This window comes from Stegodyphus dumicola, chromosome 5, assembly GCF_044657685.1.
Source record: "Stegodyphus dumicola isolate Sdum_Otavi_A_Nest chromosome 5, ASM4465768v1".
Classification (NCBI taxonomy): Eukaryota; Metazoa; Arthropoda; class Arachnida; order Araneae; family Eresidae; genus Stegodyphus; species Stegodyphus dumicola.
In genome coordinates, this window is record NC_140772.1 from 115,122,829 (window position 1) to 115,139,062 (window position 16,234).

Consider the following 16,234-nt stretch of genomic DNA (forward strand, 5'->3'; position numbering starts at 1 on the left):
CTTGTTTAGAAGATACACCAATCATTTTACATTAATAACAGAAGCATTCTTGTAAACCTGTAAATATGGATAAAATTTTACACAAATACAATTATATATATATAAAGGTATTTCAAATAACATACAATAAAAATACAAAAATACATTAGTTAACATGTTCGCTACCAAAGCTGGTATAGTGCATTAAGCCAAAATTTTATCTGCATTTTTATACTTTAAATTATTTCCTGTTGTTTTATTATTTAAATGTAGACATAATAGATTACTTTTATCAGTAAACAGATTCACACAAGTATACTCGCAATTGGCATATGAAAGAATAATTCTGCTGCTTGTGACAACTGCAAGAAAATTTTTAACTAGATAAGCAACACTCTATCAATAAGAATTTGAGAAGTCTGTTTATAATATTTCCCAAGTGAGTACTGCCCCCCCCCAAAAAAAGATTTTGTGTTCTAAATCTTCAATTATAATATTTACATTTTGAGAAATAAATGATCCATTTTAGTGTGCCAAGAGTATTATTTAGTACTTTGTTGCATACCAAACACCTAAATGTTGCATACATTTGTTATGGCAATACCTATATTCAATGATTTAGGCAAGGGCAATAACCACTTACCTCATAACTGGCAAGTAAACTCAGTTTGTCAACTTCAAGTGTTCTTCTAAATGGTAGTGAACATGTTAAACAGAGTGTAAAAAAGTTCTAATAAACAGATGAAATAAGATTATTTGAATTCCAGCTCTCCAAACTCTCCAATGACCTACTGGTTTAATCTGAGCTCTCGAGGCCCAATAAGAGGCAACTGGAAAGAATATGATTTAAATAATGATAATGAGCATCATGACTATCTAAATTGCCTAATGAAGTCTAAATTGTGATAAAAATAAAATTAATGAGTGATTAAATATTTATGCAGATGATCCTGGGTATCACATTAAATATTTATGCAGATGATCCTGGGTATCACATATCAAATGATAGAGAGAGCAACAGTCTATTCAAGACCAATTAAAAAATAAAATAATTATTGCTATAATTACTCAAGCATTTAAATGTTTAGAAAAAGCTCTCAAATAACTACAGCAGCAGAAAGACTAGCCCATATGAAATTTTATGATTAAAAAGGAATTTGTGACCTACATATGAAAACATTTCTTTAAAAGAAAAATACTTTTAAGTTTTCCATTGATTCAGTGATGAATCTATGAATTTTCCCTTTTGCTTAAAACTATCAACTAAACATTGAGCTAAGTACAAAAAATCATATAACTAATATCTGTAAATTCTTCACCATGTATTTTTCAATTAAATTCACTTTACTTCATATGTAATGTTTTTTCAAGACAATTTTTTCCTGACACATATTTAATAATGTAATACTTGCAGTCATTGTTAACTACACTGAGATTACTCTTTCACTTTGAATCTCAAATCTTAACACAAACTTGGCAGGCATTACAGGTCTCATACAATTGATGCTAATAGGCTTAAGCTGTACATCAGTCTTTAGAATTGCCATCTATCATTTCCAAGCAATAAACATAATTTTGCAGTTAATAAATGGTATGGAAAGCCCATTGTCTTTCACATATATTTCAAAGGTTACTTTCAAATTATTAGTTACTTCCAAATACTATCATTGTTTATATTTCCAGAGTTTTCTATTAGCATGAGACATATTCAATAGATAATAACTATAAATAAATGAAGGCTCATCTGTCATCAAAAATTAAAAGTACAAATCATGTGATTTGCCAAGTTTTTAATGAAATGTTGAACACGTTTTACTTTGTCACATTCTAAGCAAATTGAATTTGCCATAAGTCAGTGACAAAAAAAAAAAAAAAAATATATTATATTTTGATCTTCTTTAATGGCAGCTTTGTATGATGTCTCTCTATTGTGGATTCTAATCGACAGTGATTACTGCAAACTTAAATCATTTTGAAAAGTAATTTTAAATGCCAATGGTTTGTTATAAAAGCTGGAAGCAAAGAGTGAAACATTCACCAAAGTAAATTATGCAATAGCTAAAAACTGCTAAAAAATCGACTGCATTCATAATAGCAAGTTTGTGAGAGTTATTATTGTTAATGGAGGGAATTCTGTGCCCAAATAATACAGAAGTATTTAAAAAAAAAGAGTTTGTCTGTCATAAATGTAGTATAGCATGTCAAAGAATTTTCTTTTGACATAGGAGGAACTTTGAAAAAAATGTCATTTGAATTTATATCATATTCATCTTCATTATATGTGTTGATCAACAATTCTTTGTGATGGAAATATTAGTGTTGACACCTGTGAAGTGAATTACAAAAATCATTAATATTCTTGAAACTCTCAAAAACAAAACAAAATAAAAAGTTGCTTCTGTATTTGGCTTAATCAGCCTGATGACTCTCCTACTATGCTAGAACAGAAGGAAGATTTTGTAACTTTACTATGGAAAAAGTCAGAACCAAAAAGAAAGCATTTTGCCCAATATGATTTGATTATTTATTCCAACAGATGAATATATGGGCAAACAATGCTGAATCTCAAAATACCATAAAAGTTATTGTGATAATCAACAGTTTTATTTGAACATAAAGATCAATCATTATTAATATCAACAATTTTTAAATCAAAAGCGAAAAATTATGGCAATGTGATTTAATGAGCAATGCCATTGCTTGAGTAAAGAGAAAATTATAAAAAGAATCTCTGATTTAAGGACACAAACAACAGTTCCTGCAAATTAAGAAGTCAGTGATGAAATTCAATGATCGAAAATGGATACTAGATTCTGCTTTTCTGATATCACACAGCATGCACATGAATGGCAATGTGGTTTATTAAGCAATGCCATTGGTTGAGTAAAGAGAAAATTATAAAAAGAATCTCTGATTTAAGGACAGAAACAACAGTTACTGCAAACTAAGAAGTCGATGATGTAATTACTGCCAAAATCCAAAATGGATAATAGATTCTGCCTTTCTGATGATATTTCACTGCATACACATGAAAGATCACTGCCCATGACTGCAGTTCCAAGATCAACAGTTTCTTTAATCATATGAAAGCTTTTGTGACCAAGCTCAAATCCTGTTTTGGTAGCACAAATCAAAAAAAAAAAAAAAAAAAAAAAAAAAAAAAGATGGAATAAATTTGCAGTATCTTATTTCTCTTCTCCTCATACAAATACATTGCAAAACTAGCTGGGTTGCAAAGTGAGTTGAAAAAAAGAATTAGTAAGTTTTGTTACTAACAGCTTTTTTTAATTTATTTTTAAAGCCAATCAGATGTCACCACTTATTCACATGACCATGGCCACTTCCCTTTCCATACATTTGATGGTTCATCTTGGATTCAATTCATATATTAGTTTACCTCAAGGCCTGCAGTGGAACACCACCTCAAGACAGCCAGAAACACATTGTGCAATACTTGCACAAAAATCACAGTATATCATCGGTAGTTGGAGTTGGAGTAAAACAAACTCTCCATTGAAGGAAAAATTCTTTAATGCATCCTTACTTACAGTTTACAAAGATTACATTTCTTTAGACACTTTTTAACCTTTACAAGCATGTTTTGAAATCTGTGCTCTGCTAAGAAGAACATAATTATGTAAATAATTTACATGAATGTAGCACTTACTAGTCAAGAATGAAGCTGCGGAATCTAAGACAAGACATCAGATTATAGACCAATATGTTGAGAATATATGAGTATAATGACTGGTGTTATACCAATAGATCAAGGAGAAAGGCATTGTCAAGTTTTTCACTGACATTGTTAAAAAAATGAATATTTCTTTATTAATTTTTAGAAGCACTGATTGCTTTTACTTATAACATTGAATTTCATTTTTCATTCATATGGATTTTTATATTAAGTAATTAAATTTCAAAGAATGTGGCCCCGGTTCACCAACAGGCTGTGCATTGAAGACCCTTATTTTAACATTTTTCCTTCCCAATTAAAAGCAAAATTCATTTACAGTTTACATATACTATATATCCATTAAGAATTTGATGTGTTTTAAGCATAGATAATAAGATACTCATTTATAAGACCATGTTGTGTCCGAAACTTACATATGCTAACCCTATCTGGGGATATGTAAATTATTCTAAATCATTAAAACTGCAAAAAGTGCAAAACACTACTCTCAAACAAATTATTAACAGAGGTGATTAATAAGGAAGACAGCCATCCTTTATGAATGTAATACACCCTCAATTAATGACTTTATTGTGAAAACCAAAACAAAATTTCATAAAAACTTATGGAAAGAAAATAATTCCACTAATTCCTCAACTGAGATCTTCAAGGAAGAAAATAAAAAAAAGTCCCACAGTCAATCTTAAATTATAATGCTAAATCTAGGTAAACTGTATTTGTAAATTGCAATATACTTGATCATCTTACTAAAAACTTAGCATTCCTAATGATCAGTGAATGGGAGGATGACCACTCGCCATTGATTTCTACACAAGTTCACTCCTTCTACCATAATTCATGAAATATTGAAAATCTTAGTTCCCCAAATCCATGATCCACTCATTTATGTAAGTTTTTAAAATTCTAATTCTTTTTCATTCATTTATGATTATTATTAATTATTCCTCAAAGTAGCCTTTGTGGCTACCCTTTCTAAATTTGTATGACAATGAAAAGAATTGTAACCTCTCTGTCTAGTCAATCCGTCGCCTTGAGTTCGATCATATGAACCAGTGCACTAGCATCATTGAACAGCACTTAGTCTGATGTCGACTCCTGTTCGTCCTGACTCATCTATTTACCTTCCACACACCTGCCATGATGAGAACTCCTTTTACCAGCTCTGCATTTAACATCAACTGCTACCCGTATAAGAACTTTTCTTCGCTGTACTATTCCATCACTTCTAATTACTATGCCTTTTTTTTTTTTTTTTTTTTAATATTGCTATCGATCTTCTCTATAGTTCCACAAGTATAAGAAATTGCTATGAACTTTACATGCTATTCAGCTGGTAAAAAAAATCTCACGACACTAATTTGGGTTAAGGCCAAGCTCAGGCACTCTTATTTGAATGTCTGCTCAATTGACAGTTAAGAATTTAATTATTATCAATTGCACAAATTTTTATCCAGTGTAGCCACTGCATATATAATTAAAAGTTATGAATAGGCAACACATCACTAATATCCATTGCAATTTATTATTAACAGCAAGGTTGGTAAGCAGGGTTGGCATAACTGTTCCACAGTGGAAAAAAACTTCAGAAAATGCTAACTGGAAGAGGAAGAAATTAATTTTTGAATGTATTTCCTGCTTACACTATTTTATCTATATTTTATTCATATATTAATACTTATACTACCAATTAATATATTTTCATTTTCTATATAATTTAAGATGCTTTGTTTATATGCTTCTCTGCTTGCCATGAGCTTTTAGGGGGAGAAGGGGTAATTACATCTACTTACATATGTATGTATGTTCAGAATACTTGTTGAGAGGTCCCCTTTCATGAATTTAGGTAGATTTTGAGACTGAATTCTTATTAACATCAATAATAAAAATAACAAAATCATTTTGAAAGAAAAAGAAACAAATTTGAAATTTTAAAAAAAATTACAAAATGAATGTACATATTCATAAAAACAATGTAACAAAAACAAAACTTTTTTTTTCTTCTTGTTATCACATGAAATAACCTATGATGAAATTTTTGTGTTGAATGGATGCATGTAAAAGAAAGAATTATTTGCTCTAATCTTGCAGAACTTACATCTCAAGTGCTTTACACAGTTCATTTGAAATTTCAGAAATGATGCACTCTTTTCTACCATACGAGATTTCATGCACTGCAAACAGCATCAAGGTAATATGCATATGTGTATATTTGTATGTAAATATTTGTACTTACTATAAGATATGCTTCCACATTTGCAGTTTGGATGTATTATGAAGCTGAATTCCATTTCCTAACAGTAATAAAAACAGAAAATTAGCACAATTTATTCAATACAAGCAAAAGTAAAATTGAATTAATTCTTAAAAAACTGAATCTACATTATCATTAACACAGTGTAACATATTGCACATGAATAAGAATTTTATCACAATTTTCACTAGACTTTTTTTTAGAATAAGTTATTTAATTTGTATTTTATTGCAGAAATAATCAAATATTTAATTTCAAAGAAGTTAAATCTATATTAGCGAATTTATTCTCTTTAGAGTGCAATATTGCTTATTTCCTCGTTTTTATTTCAGTTTTTCCAGTTTCTTTCAAAAGAAACTTAACTCTTCTTCACAAAGACTTTTCTCAATGCCTTCTTCAAAGAGACATTAAAAAAACTAGTATTGAGTGGGTGCTTTTAACATTTAAAATTCTCCCATTGATGACAGATACCGCAAACAAGAATGCAGCTACATTTTTTCCCAATATGAGCAGTTTTGAACTCACTTTTGAAGCATCAATAAATGTTGCTCAGGGTACCTATTTAAAGATAACAACCCGTTGAAAAATCTTGTAAATAAAAGCAAATCTTGCTATCACTATCCAAAAATAAGCAAAATATTTACATCAATCAGAATCTATGGAAATGCATACGTCATTATGCAATGAATACTATTTATGAGGCTTTGATTCAAGCAATGCAGAAACATATCTGCTAAATGCCAGTCAGAAGCAATATCAAGGAGCTCTGCTTGTATAGTTACACGAGGTACTGGACATTTCTCTAACTGTGAATATAATTCTCAGGAATTTTTTATCTTTGAGCATTATAATACTAAATGCACAGCTCTTTATTTAAATTTTCTCTCCTTTAATTCACTATTCAAACTAAATCAAACAGCATATACAGCAGAAATTCAGGATAACAGTTTATTATTTTCGATGCCAGTTTAGTATCCAAAACAATTTTTGAAAATTGAGTTAGTTTAACGTCAGTACAGTTAATGCAGTCACAAAAGGATAATGAATTTTATGCACATATGCTCATGAACTTGGTTGATAACTGTTTTTGAGGATATACAAGACATTTTTGCATTGCATCAGATATTCACCTCAAAATTGAGAGCATTCACCTCAAAAGTATTTGTATCAGGCTTCTCGAACATAAGTTGTTAGACAACCATTATGAATTTTTAAAATTTTTGCAACTTAAAAACCAAACCTGTGGATCTTAGAAATCTCTGAAAATATTAGAAAAAATGCAGAGTAAATTCATGAATTCTGGTTTGATAGTCCATTTATTCTAATTTTAAATTATTATTAGCCTTTTTATAGATAAATATGATAAATATAGAAATAAAATATTATAATGCCAAAAGATTTTAAGAATCCGTTTCTAATACTTTTGCTTTTACTGCATTTTTATTGCAATATTTGGCCCACATGTTCTGCAAAATTTTTTTAATGGGCCTTAATGTAAAAAGATTGGACAAGCTCATTTACACTTTGGTTTGAAGTTTGGACGCACTTGAAAAGACTAAAAATAATATTCTAAACAGAAAAAAAAATTTACCATGAATATTTTAGAAATCAGAATCAACTCGTTTCTTGCTATCCTTAAAGATATGTTTATTTAAATAGAAATTGAATTCAATAATGTTTCATTGAGAAATTAATCTTAATGAAAAGTTTCTTGTTGATCAGTGACTTAAAATACATATAAACCACAGTTTTTATAAAATACATTATGTGTTTTAAATGAGAGAAAACAAATGTTTTTATCGCCCTGAGTAAACTAAAAAATTTAGAATGCTGATGTAGATACTTGAACTTTTGTTTACCTGAACTGGAATTTATTCTGACACATTTTCATGTTCAGAATTCAAATATACATAAAATTTTTACAGCCAAATACATCAGGTATTACTAATATTATAAATCTTTACTTAATTTAATTTAATAACTGCTTCTTACAAAAATTTTAAATATTTTAAGGACAACATGATTAAATGCTGAGTTTCTCTATAAAGATTGGGCATGAAAAACAGGTCATTTAATGTTCCTAACACAAAGTTTGAATATTTTAATAATAGTCTTCAAAATAATAAGTAAAATTTTTTACCTTTCCTAAATACCTAACTTTTGTTCATTTAAAAAACTGTTAAATAAATTCACTGAAAAAAACATTACACTAAAATTCTAAAAAAACGTATTTTTATTTTAGTGTTCCTTACTATATTTCAGTAACATTTTATTTAAAGCACATTTATTAGGCTAATTAATTTCTTTTTCATATTTTTATCAGTAAAAACCATTAATGGTATTCCTGATTATCTGCAATCCCACCAAAAAAACTGCAAATTCGTTGCTATTCAAGAACTTGCTGCCGACTTTGGACAGAAACATTTGTCTGGGTGTTTTTATGTCTATTTCAATGATGCCATGTACTATGTTATACACATACCTGGATCACAATGTAAATATTTTCTGGCAACATCATGAGTTGTCACAAAAATACTTTTTGATGACATAATGCATTGCTTCATCAATACTTTTTTTGCAGCTTTTCAGTGGGTTGTAGATAATTAGAAAGTAACAAAATTACTTATATACATTCATGAAGCAGGAAATTTTAAAAATGCAATACATATGGGATCAAATTAGTTAATTCTGCAGTACTTATGTATTATCTCAACCATGTTAGTTGAAATTACCTAAGCTCAGAATACACCAAACTTAGGTAACCTCATGTATAACAATTATTCAGACAACAATGTGCATGACAAATATTCAGCTTCCAATGTCACCATTTTCATACACTCTTTATGTTGTAATCTAAGTTCTAACAGCTTTAATAGAAGCGTTATGACTATTTTTTGTCCTAAACTTGATTCTAAAGTCTGTGCTTTTGGGATTTTCCTACAATAGAACAAAGAGAGGTGAAATTTCCGTAGGAATATATTATTTTGTCACAAAATTTCTAAAAAAAACAATGCTTTGTCAAAATGATCACTACATCATAACAAAAACAAAATCTGTGTGTAACTATGTTTAATAATAGTTGTTTAGAATAAATATAAAACATATGCGGTACTACTCTTGTATGCGCCCTCAGGTCGCCAAATGCCGCTATATGTGTTATGTGCTGGTATTTGGCGGGATTGAGTGTCCTGCGATGGTTATGGGGGGATGTTGGTTTTTTTGGCAACACTTTTTACGTGGAAACTTGGATTTGCTAGTTGGTTCGAGTAGTGTGTGGTAATTAAATGATTTATGGCATGTTGGCAAAATTTTAGTTGCGTGCCTGGTACAACTATTTTTTCGGGGGGCTAGAATTTCTAGAAGTATTTAGGAGAAGAAGGTTTTGAACATTTATTTGTGAAAGATGGTATCAATTTTGTGGATAGTGAGTCTGGCTGTCACATAAATATGATAGAGATTATGTGGCGGCATGTTAAAGCTACGTTGCTTACTTATAATCGGAAACACGATTTTGTGTTTTATTTGGTAGTTTATATATTTTTCCATTGTTGTTCTGAAACGCGAGAAATTGCTTTTAACAAATTTGTGGTGAAATTGTTTTGGTGATGTTTGAAATTGGTATTTCTGCTGTTCGAAGAAGCATTCATTCATGGTAAGTGCATTTTATTTTATTCTTGTCCTTATTACATAGAATGTTATGTTCATTGTTTTTTTAGTATGAATATCTCTCGTTATTGCTGTTTTTTTTTTAATTGTTTAGAATTTATTAGTTATTTTAGTTTATTTTGTTGGTTAGTGCGCAATGCCTAGATTGTGCAATTCGTAGATGTTTTTTTAAGTTTAAACAGAACGCGGTGTACATGGTATTCTTTGAAATTTACTGTTGTTATGTTAATTTACTTAAGCTAGGTATGCATAGTTCATAGATTCCTTTGCTGCATGAACTGTGAAGATTTTTTAAGTTAAAACATATTGCTGTGTACATGAACTCTTGTCAAATATTTTTGGTTAGAAACTTTATGTTTTTGCCATCTAATTTTTTTGTTTTTGCTCACAATACAAACTTACAAATGAAAAATATTGCATGTATTCAGGAATAACAAATTGCTTAATCTAGCAAATGACAAAGGGTTAATTCTATCTATTAGTTTTTAATAAAACATACCAAATGTGGAACAGAAATCTACTACTGAAACTTAACTCCATCTGAATACTAATGAAACTTAATTCCATAACTGAATATCATATTTCATGCAATAGGTGCATAAAATGTATTACATAAGACACACTGAGAGTGACAATTAAAATAATTCAACTATAATAATTAAACTGAAAAAGACAATGCAAATGTATTCCTAATTTTCAGTAACATGTTAAGGAATAACATGTTACTGAAATGAATTTTTAATAATTTAACAAAAATATCTCCATTAAAATCAATCAAAAGTTAACAAAATTTTGCAATATCAATAATAATACATACCTATAACAGTCAAGACATGTATGCCTGTCATTACCTCCTACTGAACCAAAAACATCTTCTGATATGAAAAAGTGGATAATTTAAGATTCCTGATTTGCCATTTGCTTGTCTCGAAGAGTAAGATCTGATGCCGGAGATTTTGCAAAATGTCTTCTATAGCCTAAGAAATATTAACATATCATATTACTTGAGACGGAAAAAGACAGAAAGAATAGTGAATCACTTCACAGAGGATGGCTAATCAGTGCACAGTTTTAATCAAAAAGATAACAGAAAATCATAAATGGATTAATAATTAATTTTAATTGATTAAAATCATTCTGTATTCAAAATGTACCCATTTGAAATGCTCGCAGGAATGAAAAGGTATGCTACTTTTTACCCGACATTAAACAACTAAATCTAAGTACATAAAGAGGGATTTAAAAAATTCTCATCATTTCATATTCTAGAAACATGAATTGTTTGAAATATATTGTGTGCATGCATATGTATTCTCTTAATAGTTAACCTATTTAAAAGTTGTAATTAATACATTTGTAGTATAATGATAATAGATCAAGAAGCAAGTGTACTTTCGCCTGTATAATATTCTGAATTTAAACTACAGAACATAACAAAAACTACTGACAGAATGAATGTAGTCTCTGGTTTTACACGTTGCACAGTCTTTTAGCCTTTTTCTCCTCAATCTGTAGCAATCTTGCTTTTAAAGCAAGAAGAAAGGAGATGAGGACTTTGGCCAAAGAAAGTCTGTGTATACAATACAAAAAATATCTAAGGAGTACAAATCTAAGGAGTATTGTACAAATATCTAAGGAGTATTGTACAAAGAATCCTTACAATACATATTCTTTGCTTTGGCGAACGCCGTTTCTTCCAGTCCGTGAGGCTCGGTAAGTTAAAAGAAGTTGGCGAGTAAACGACTCAACTTCGGAATTCTTAGATTGGAAGTGTTTACTAATTCTGCAGGAAGAAAGTATTGAATGTCCTCTTTATCGCAGAATTTGGCGATATAGTTTTTTAGATGATTGTATTTTTGACACTCATTCAGTTTGTGCTCAAAATCATCTCGTACTTGGCAATTTACGTATAAAAAGAGTACTTAAAAGTTTTAACTTGACTTTAAGGTAGTTCGTGAGGATACTTCGAGTGAGGATTTTGTTAATTTTACATTCCATTTTCCTTGAGTCGGGCCAATTAATATTAAGACATTTTTAAAATGACAATAATGCTTGGTATTCTGCCAGATAGTTTCAAGTTCCCCGTTCTTGTCTTGTTTAATTTCTTTTTTGATATCCTGCCATGTATAAATAGAAAGGATCGGAGTATTGCGTGAATTAACCGCTTGTTTCGCCAAAAAAACTGCTCTTTTGTTGATCTCGATGCCTTTGTGACCAGGTATCCAGCAAATTATAATCTTACTATTTGGCATATTTTTGTAAATTTCATATCGAATATTATCAATTATGTTGTTATTTGAATCTTCGAAGGAGGCAATGGCTTCTACTGCCCCAAGGCAGTCGGTGAAATTATCGTCGCTTCGGAAAGGTTAGCTAGATATTTCAAAGTGCACCAAGGCCCACCAGCAGCCGAGCGGTAACGTCGCTGAACACTGCTAGTTCGGTCCGAGGTTCGAATCCCGCGAACGGGCTGGCTGAACGGGCTGTGTGTTTTCGTGGTTTTCCCCATGTGTAACGTGTATACGAGCCAGTTTCCCTTAGAAAGTCCTCCACGAAGGCATCCCTCTCCTTAGGCAGATAGCCCTAGTGTGCTTTGCCATAATTAAATACAACACAACAACAACAAAGTGCACCAAATTGCTGAAACTTCCGCGGTGTATATAGAGGGGTTTCTTTCAATTTTGATGGCTCTGTTCACGGTATTCTGTAGATTTGTTATTACAAATCCGGTTCTGTCCAAGTTTTTGGAACAGTCTGAGCCCCATACGTTTTCTGCTTAGAAATCCGCAGTCAAATTTTTAATAAAAGGAGCGTAATCAGTGACAAAATCGTCAAGATTCTTTAAATCAATGTTACAAAACTTGCTGAAGTTTATCCAAGGCGGAACCCGTTTATTTTGGCGAACAACGTTAATATCTAAAATCCATTTAGATTCATAGCTGTCAAGAACTGCCCTTAAATCCTTTCTTTCTTTCTTAAACCTTTCACCTCTAGTGGTCGGCTCCCCGAAATTTTTTATTTATGATGGATAATGTTCTTTGCAATTTTTTATCTTATTGTAATGCGGAATAGCTGCATTTCTCCTTATAACGTCATTGGGAGCAAAATGTCCTACCCCTAAGGCTTTTCTAATCGCTTTATCATACTTATTTTGGGAGGAGAGAGATTCTCCTCAAATGATTTCACATCCGTATATGAGTTGGGGAATCATGATCTGTTGGATGATCTTTAATATGTTTTTTGTTCTCATTCCTTGAGTTGGGTGGGAGAGGATTTTGATCAAGTGTTATTTAATCTTTTAACCAGCTATGCCTCGTGAGCTCGCCAACTGAGGTTGTGTTCTAGTATAACGCCAAGTACTTTATGCTCTTTTTTCCATCCAATAATGAGAGCTCCTATGCTGATGGGGCAAGAGTATTTTTTTCTTCCTCTTGAGAAGTCAATTAGTGTTGATTTCTCGAAGGAGAAAGCAACCTTGTTTTCAGTAGACCAGCTAAGAGTCTTCTTGAGAGTATCTTGTAAGTAGGAATCTCGACTATTCTTCCTAACAGTTACATGCGCATAAATATCATCAGCGTAAATAAAAGCTTGGAACACCTATCATTCAGTTTACAAAAATCCAACATGAAACAATTGTAGAGGAAAGGGGATAAAATAGCTCCTTGTGAGAGACCCTTGAACATCAGCTTTTCTGCGGATAGGATACATCTCCACTTTACAAAAATCGTACGATTAGTAATAAAGTTGTAGATCCAACGCACCAGGGTTGTGTTCATGCCCATCTTTTCCAGCCTTTCAATTAATACCTCATGTTGCACATTATCGTATGCACCTTTGATATCTAAGCAAATTAAGTAGTTTTCCAGGTTTTTGCTTCTGGCTGACCAGATAGGCTCATAAATGTCTCTAAGGCAGCCCGTTACGCTAGTGCCTTTTCTAAAGCCATAAATATTTGAAGGAAAAGCATTTTCTGTGTCAGCCCACCATTCTAAGCGGCGCAAGATTATTTTTTCAAGGGTTTTTCCAATGACTGACGCTAAAGAAATTGGCCTGTAATTTGCAATCTCTCTCCCATTTTTATTCGGTTTTAAGACCAGAACAACTCAGGATGTTTTCCAGATTTTTGGAATTTTGCTCGATTGCAGGCTTTCGTTATACATCTAGAGAAGGGCTTTCTGCCTATATTTGGTAGCAACCCTCAGACCTTTGTAAGTAATTCCATCGGGACCCGGGGAGGAGTTTTCCTATTCCTTAGTGCGTTCATTAAGTCTTTGGCGGAAATTGTGTCAATTTTAGCCGAAGACCAGTCGATAGGAGCCGACTGGGTAGTATTGTCATTGGAACTGTAAAAATCCGCGAAAATATCCGCCTGAGCAACCTTGTCTAATACATCTATGTTGGAGTGTGTGATTACAAAATTTAACTCCAAGGGAGAGACCGATAGATATTTTTTAAGGTTTTTTTACATCAATTTCACTACAAATCATTATTGGTGAACTTGGCTTAATCTATGCTGCATATCTGTCCGTGTCACATAATAAGAACATACTGTACATACATAGCATGAAAATTATACATAGCACTAAAAATTATATGTAGCATTAAAAATATACATAGCATCAAACATTATCATTCAAAGTTATACATAGTATTAAAAATTATGCGTAGCATTAAAAATTATACATAGGAAAATTATACGTGGCATTAACATGTAATGTAATACATAGCATTAAAATTATAAAGTAATACCGTAAACTGTTTTACTACTAGTACGCTAAGTGGATCCTGCGATGTAGTTTATATGGTTGCACAATTAACGTGTAATAGAGAGCATATTAAGATACTTTAGTGCACGTAACAGAATGCTAATAATCAGTGTAGTTTCATAGTGCGATTATATAGTACAAAATTACTTTGGCGTTACATAATGCCTTTAAACTATTGGTTACTGGACTTTTAAATAGATGTATAACTTGCTGTTTTGCTCAATGAACTTAGTACAACGAATAAGTTATATAACTTACTATCCGCACAGATATTGTACTCCTTAGTAGCTGTGAATACAGAATATTTTAAACATAAAATAGGTCCTACAAGGTACACATGTTATGTTACAGTTGAGTTGCTGAGTGAGATTTTGTTGCAGCCACACGTTATTTACATATTACATAATATATGCGTTTCATAATATGCGCTTACATAATATATAGGATTATAAGATAAATAATAAAATACTCGAATGCAGAACATTGCAAATTTGAATAGGTAAGTAAATGAATGATACTGAGATACATTAATAACGATTAATATTGAGTAACTAGTACTAAAGAATAGTATTTAATACTGAAACTCATAAGTGCATAACAAAGTTCGCAAATAGTACTATATGTTGCAAAATTTCTTAATTTAATGCAAAACATACAGCTGTGTTAAAGGAATTTGGTGCGGAAATCGAAATGATGCAACTATCTCATCACCATTAATACTAAATAAGCGCATGATAAATTCTAGATTAGATATGCTTGCTTAGTAGGTTGTACGATTTGCAATAAAGCATAATTACATAGAGGTAAAATAATAAAGAATACAGGGAAGTACTATAGTTGACATGACTCGGTGCGCATTTTGATTACATGACACTTCTTGGTAATATGCAATAAAAACATAAAAGATAAAAATGACAACATACTGAGATGAACGAATACTAAGAATGAAGTTCTGAGTACAATAAGCAAAGCGCAGAATACCATGGTACAATGATTAAACAAGCATGAGATTTTGTACAACTAGCAACACGTACTATGTTATTGATACGCATACAGGATCTTGCTTACATTACTTATAGCAATGCTTAAATATACATAATATAATACATTCTTAAGATAATTTACTTATGAAACATACTTATGAGAGTGTCAGTTTATCAGTTCATTACTTAATGCTAATGGGAGTCCACTTACATATATATACATTGAATTATATATTTAAAACATTCAATTTAAATGGAAGGCATAAGACTACAATTATAATGATTAAATTAATATATTAGACACGTTAAGGTGTTGACAACATACACTATAGTTACAACATTCAGATTAAATGAAAGCATATGATGTCAATTATAATAATTAAGTTAATGCTATAATCACATCGAGGATGATTATTACAGTCAAGTAAAAGTCACATCAAGTGTAGTAATTAAGGTAATACATTAAATGCATCCAACGAATAGGATAAGAGCATGATAAAAATAATGTGGACATAACAGTAGTAAACAGACATTACTTATCTGGTAGCAAGGTTATGCGCTGGGAGGTATTAGGTGACAAATGAAAAGTGTACCCTGCAGGACTTGATGATCTTGGGAAGCTTAAAGCACGCACCCCTCCGTTCTAGTAGCACTTTTGTCCATTCCCTCCAATATCTGTTTGATGGAGGACGCATGTGGTGCGCCTCTGTCAAACTGCATGTAAATGCAGAATGGTCTGGCGTTCCGACTAGTCCACATTCACAGAGATCATGGTCTCTAAGTCCAAATCTGTGTAGGTAATCAGGAAACGGGCCGTGCCCAGAGAGGAACGTAATCAATGAAGATGAATTGGAGAAGACAAGGTCTGTGACTTTTGGGATAAATTTATACGTCC

At 31.3% G+C, this 16,234-nt stretch overlaps 1 long non-coding RNA gene across 1 annotated transcript; it reads right to left on the reverse strand.

The window, feature by feature from the left end:
• Positions 1–5,904: 5,904 nt before the first annotated feature.
• Positions 5,905–11,406, reverse strand: LOC118190163 (uncharacterized). Its single transcript, XR_004758373.2, has 3 exons — positions 11,251–11,406; positions 10,408–10,567; positions 5,905–5,964 (listed from the first exon to the last, which is right to left on the reverse strand). It is a non-coding gene; the product is annotated as an uncharacterized LOC118190163 (long non-coding RNA).
• Positions 11,407–16,234: the final 4,828 nt, after the last annotated feature.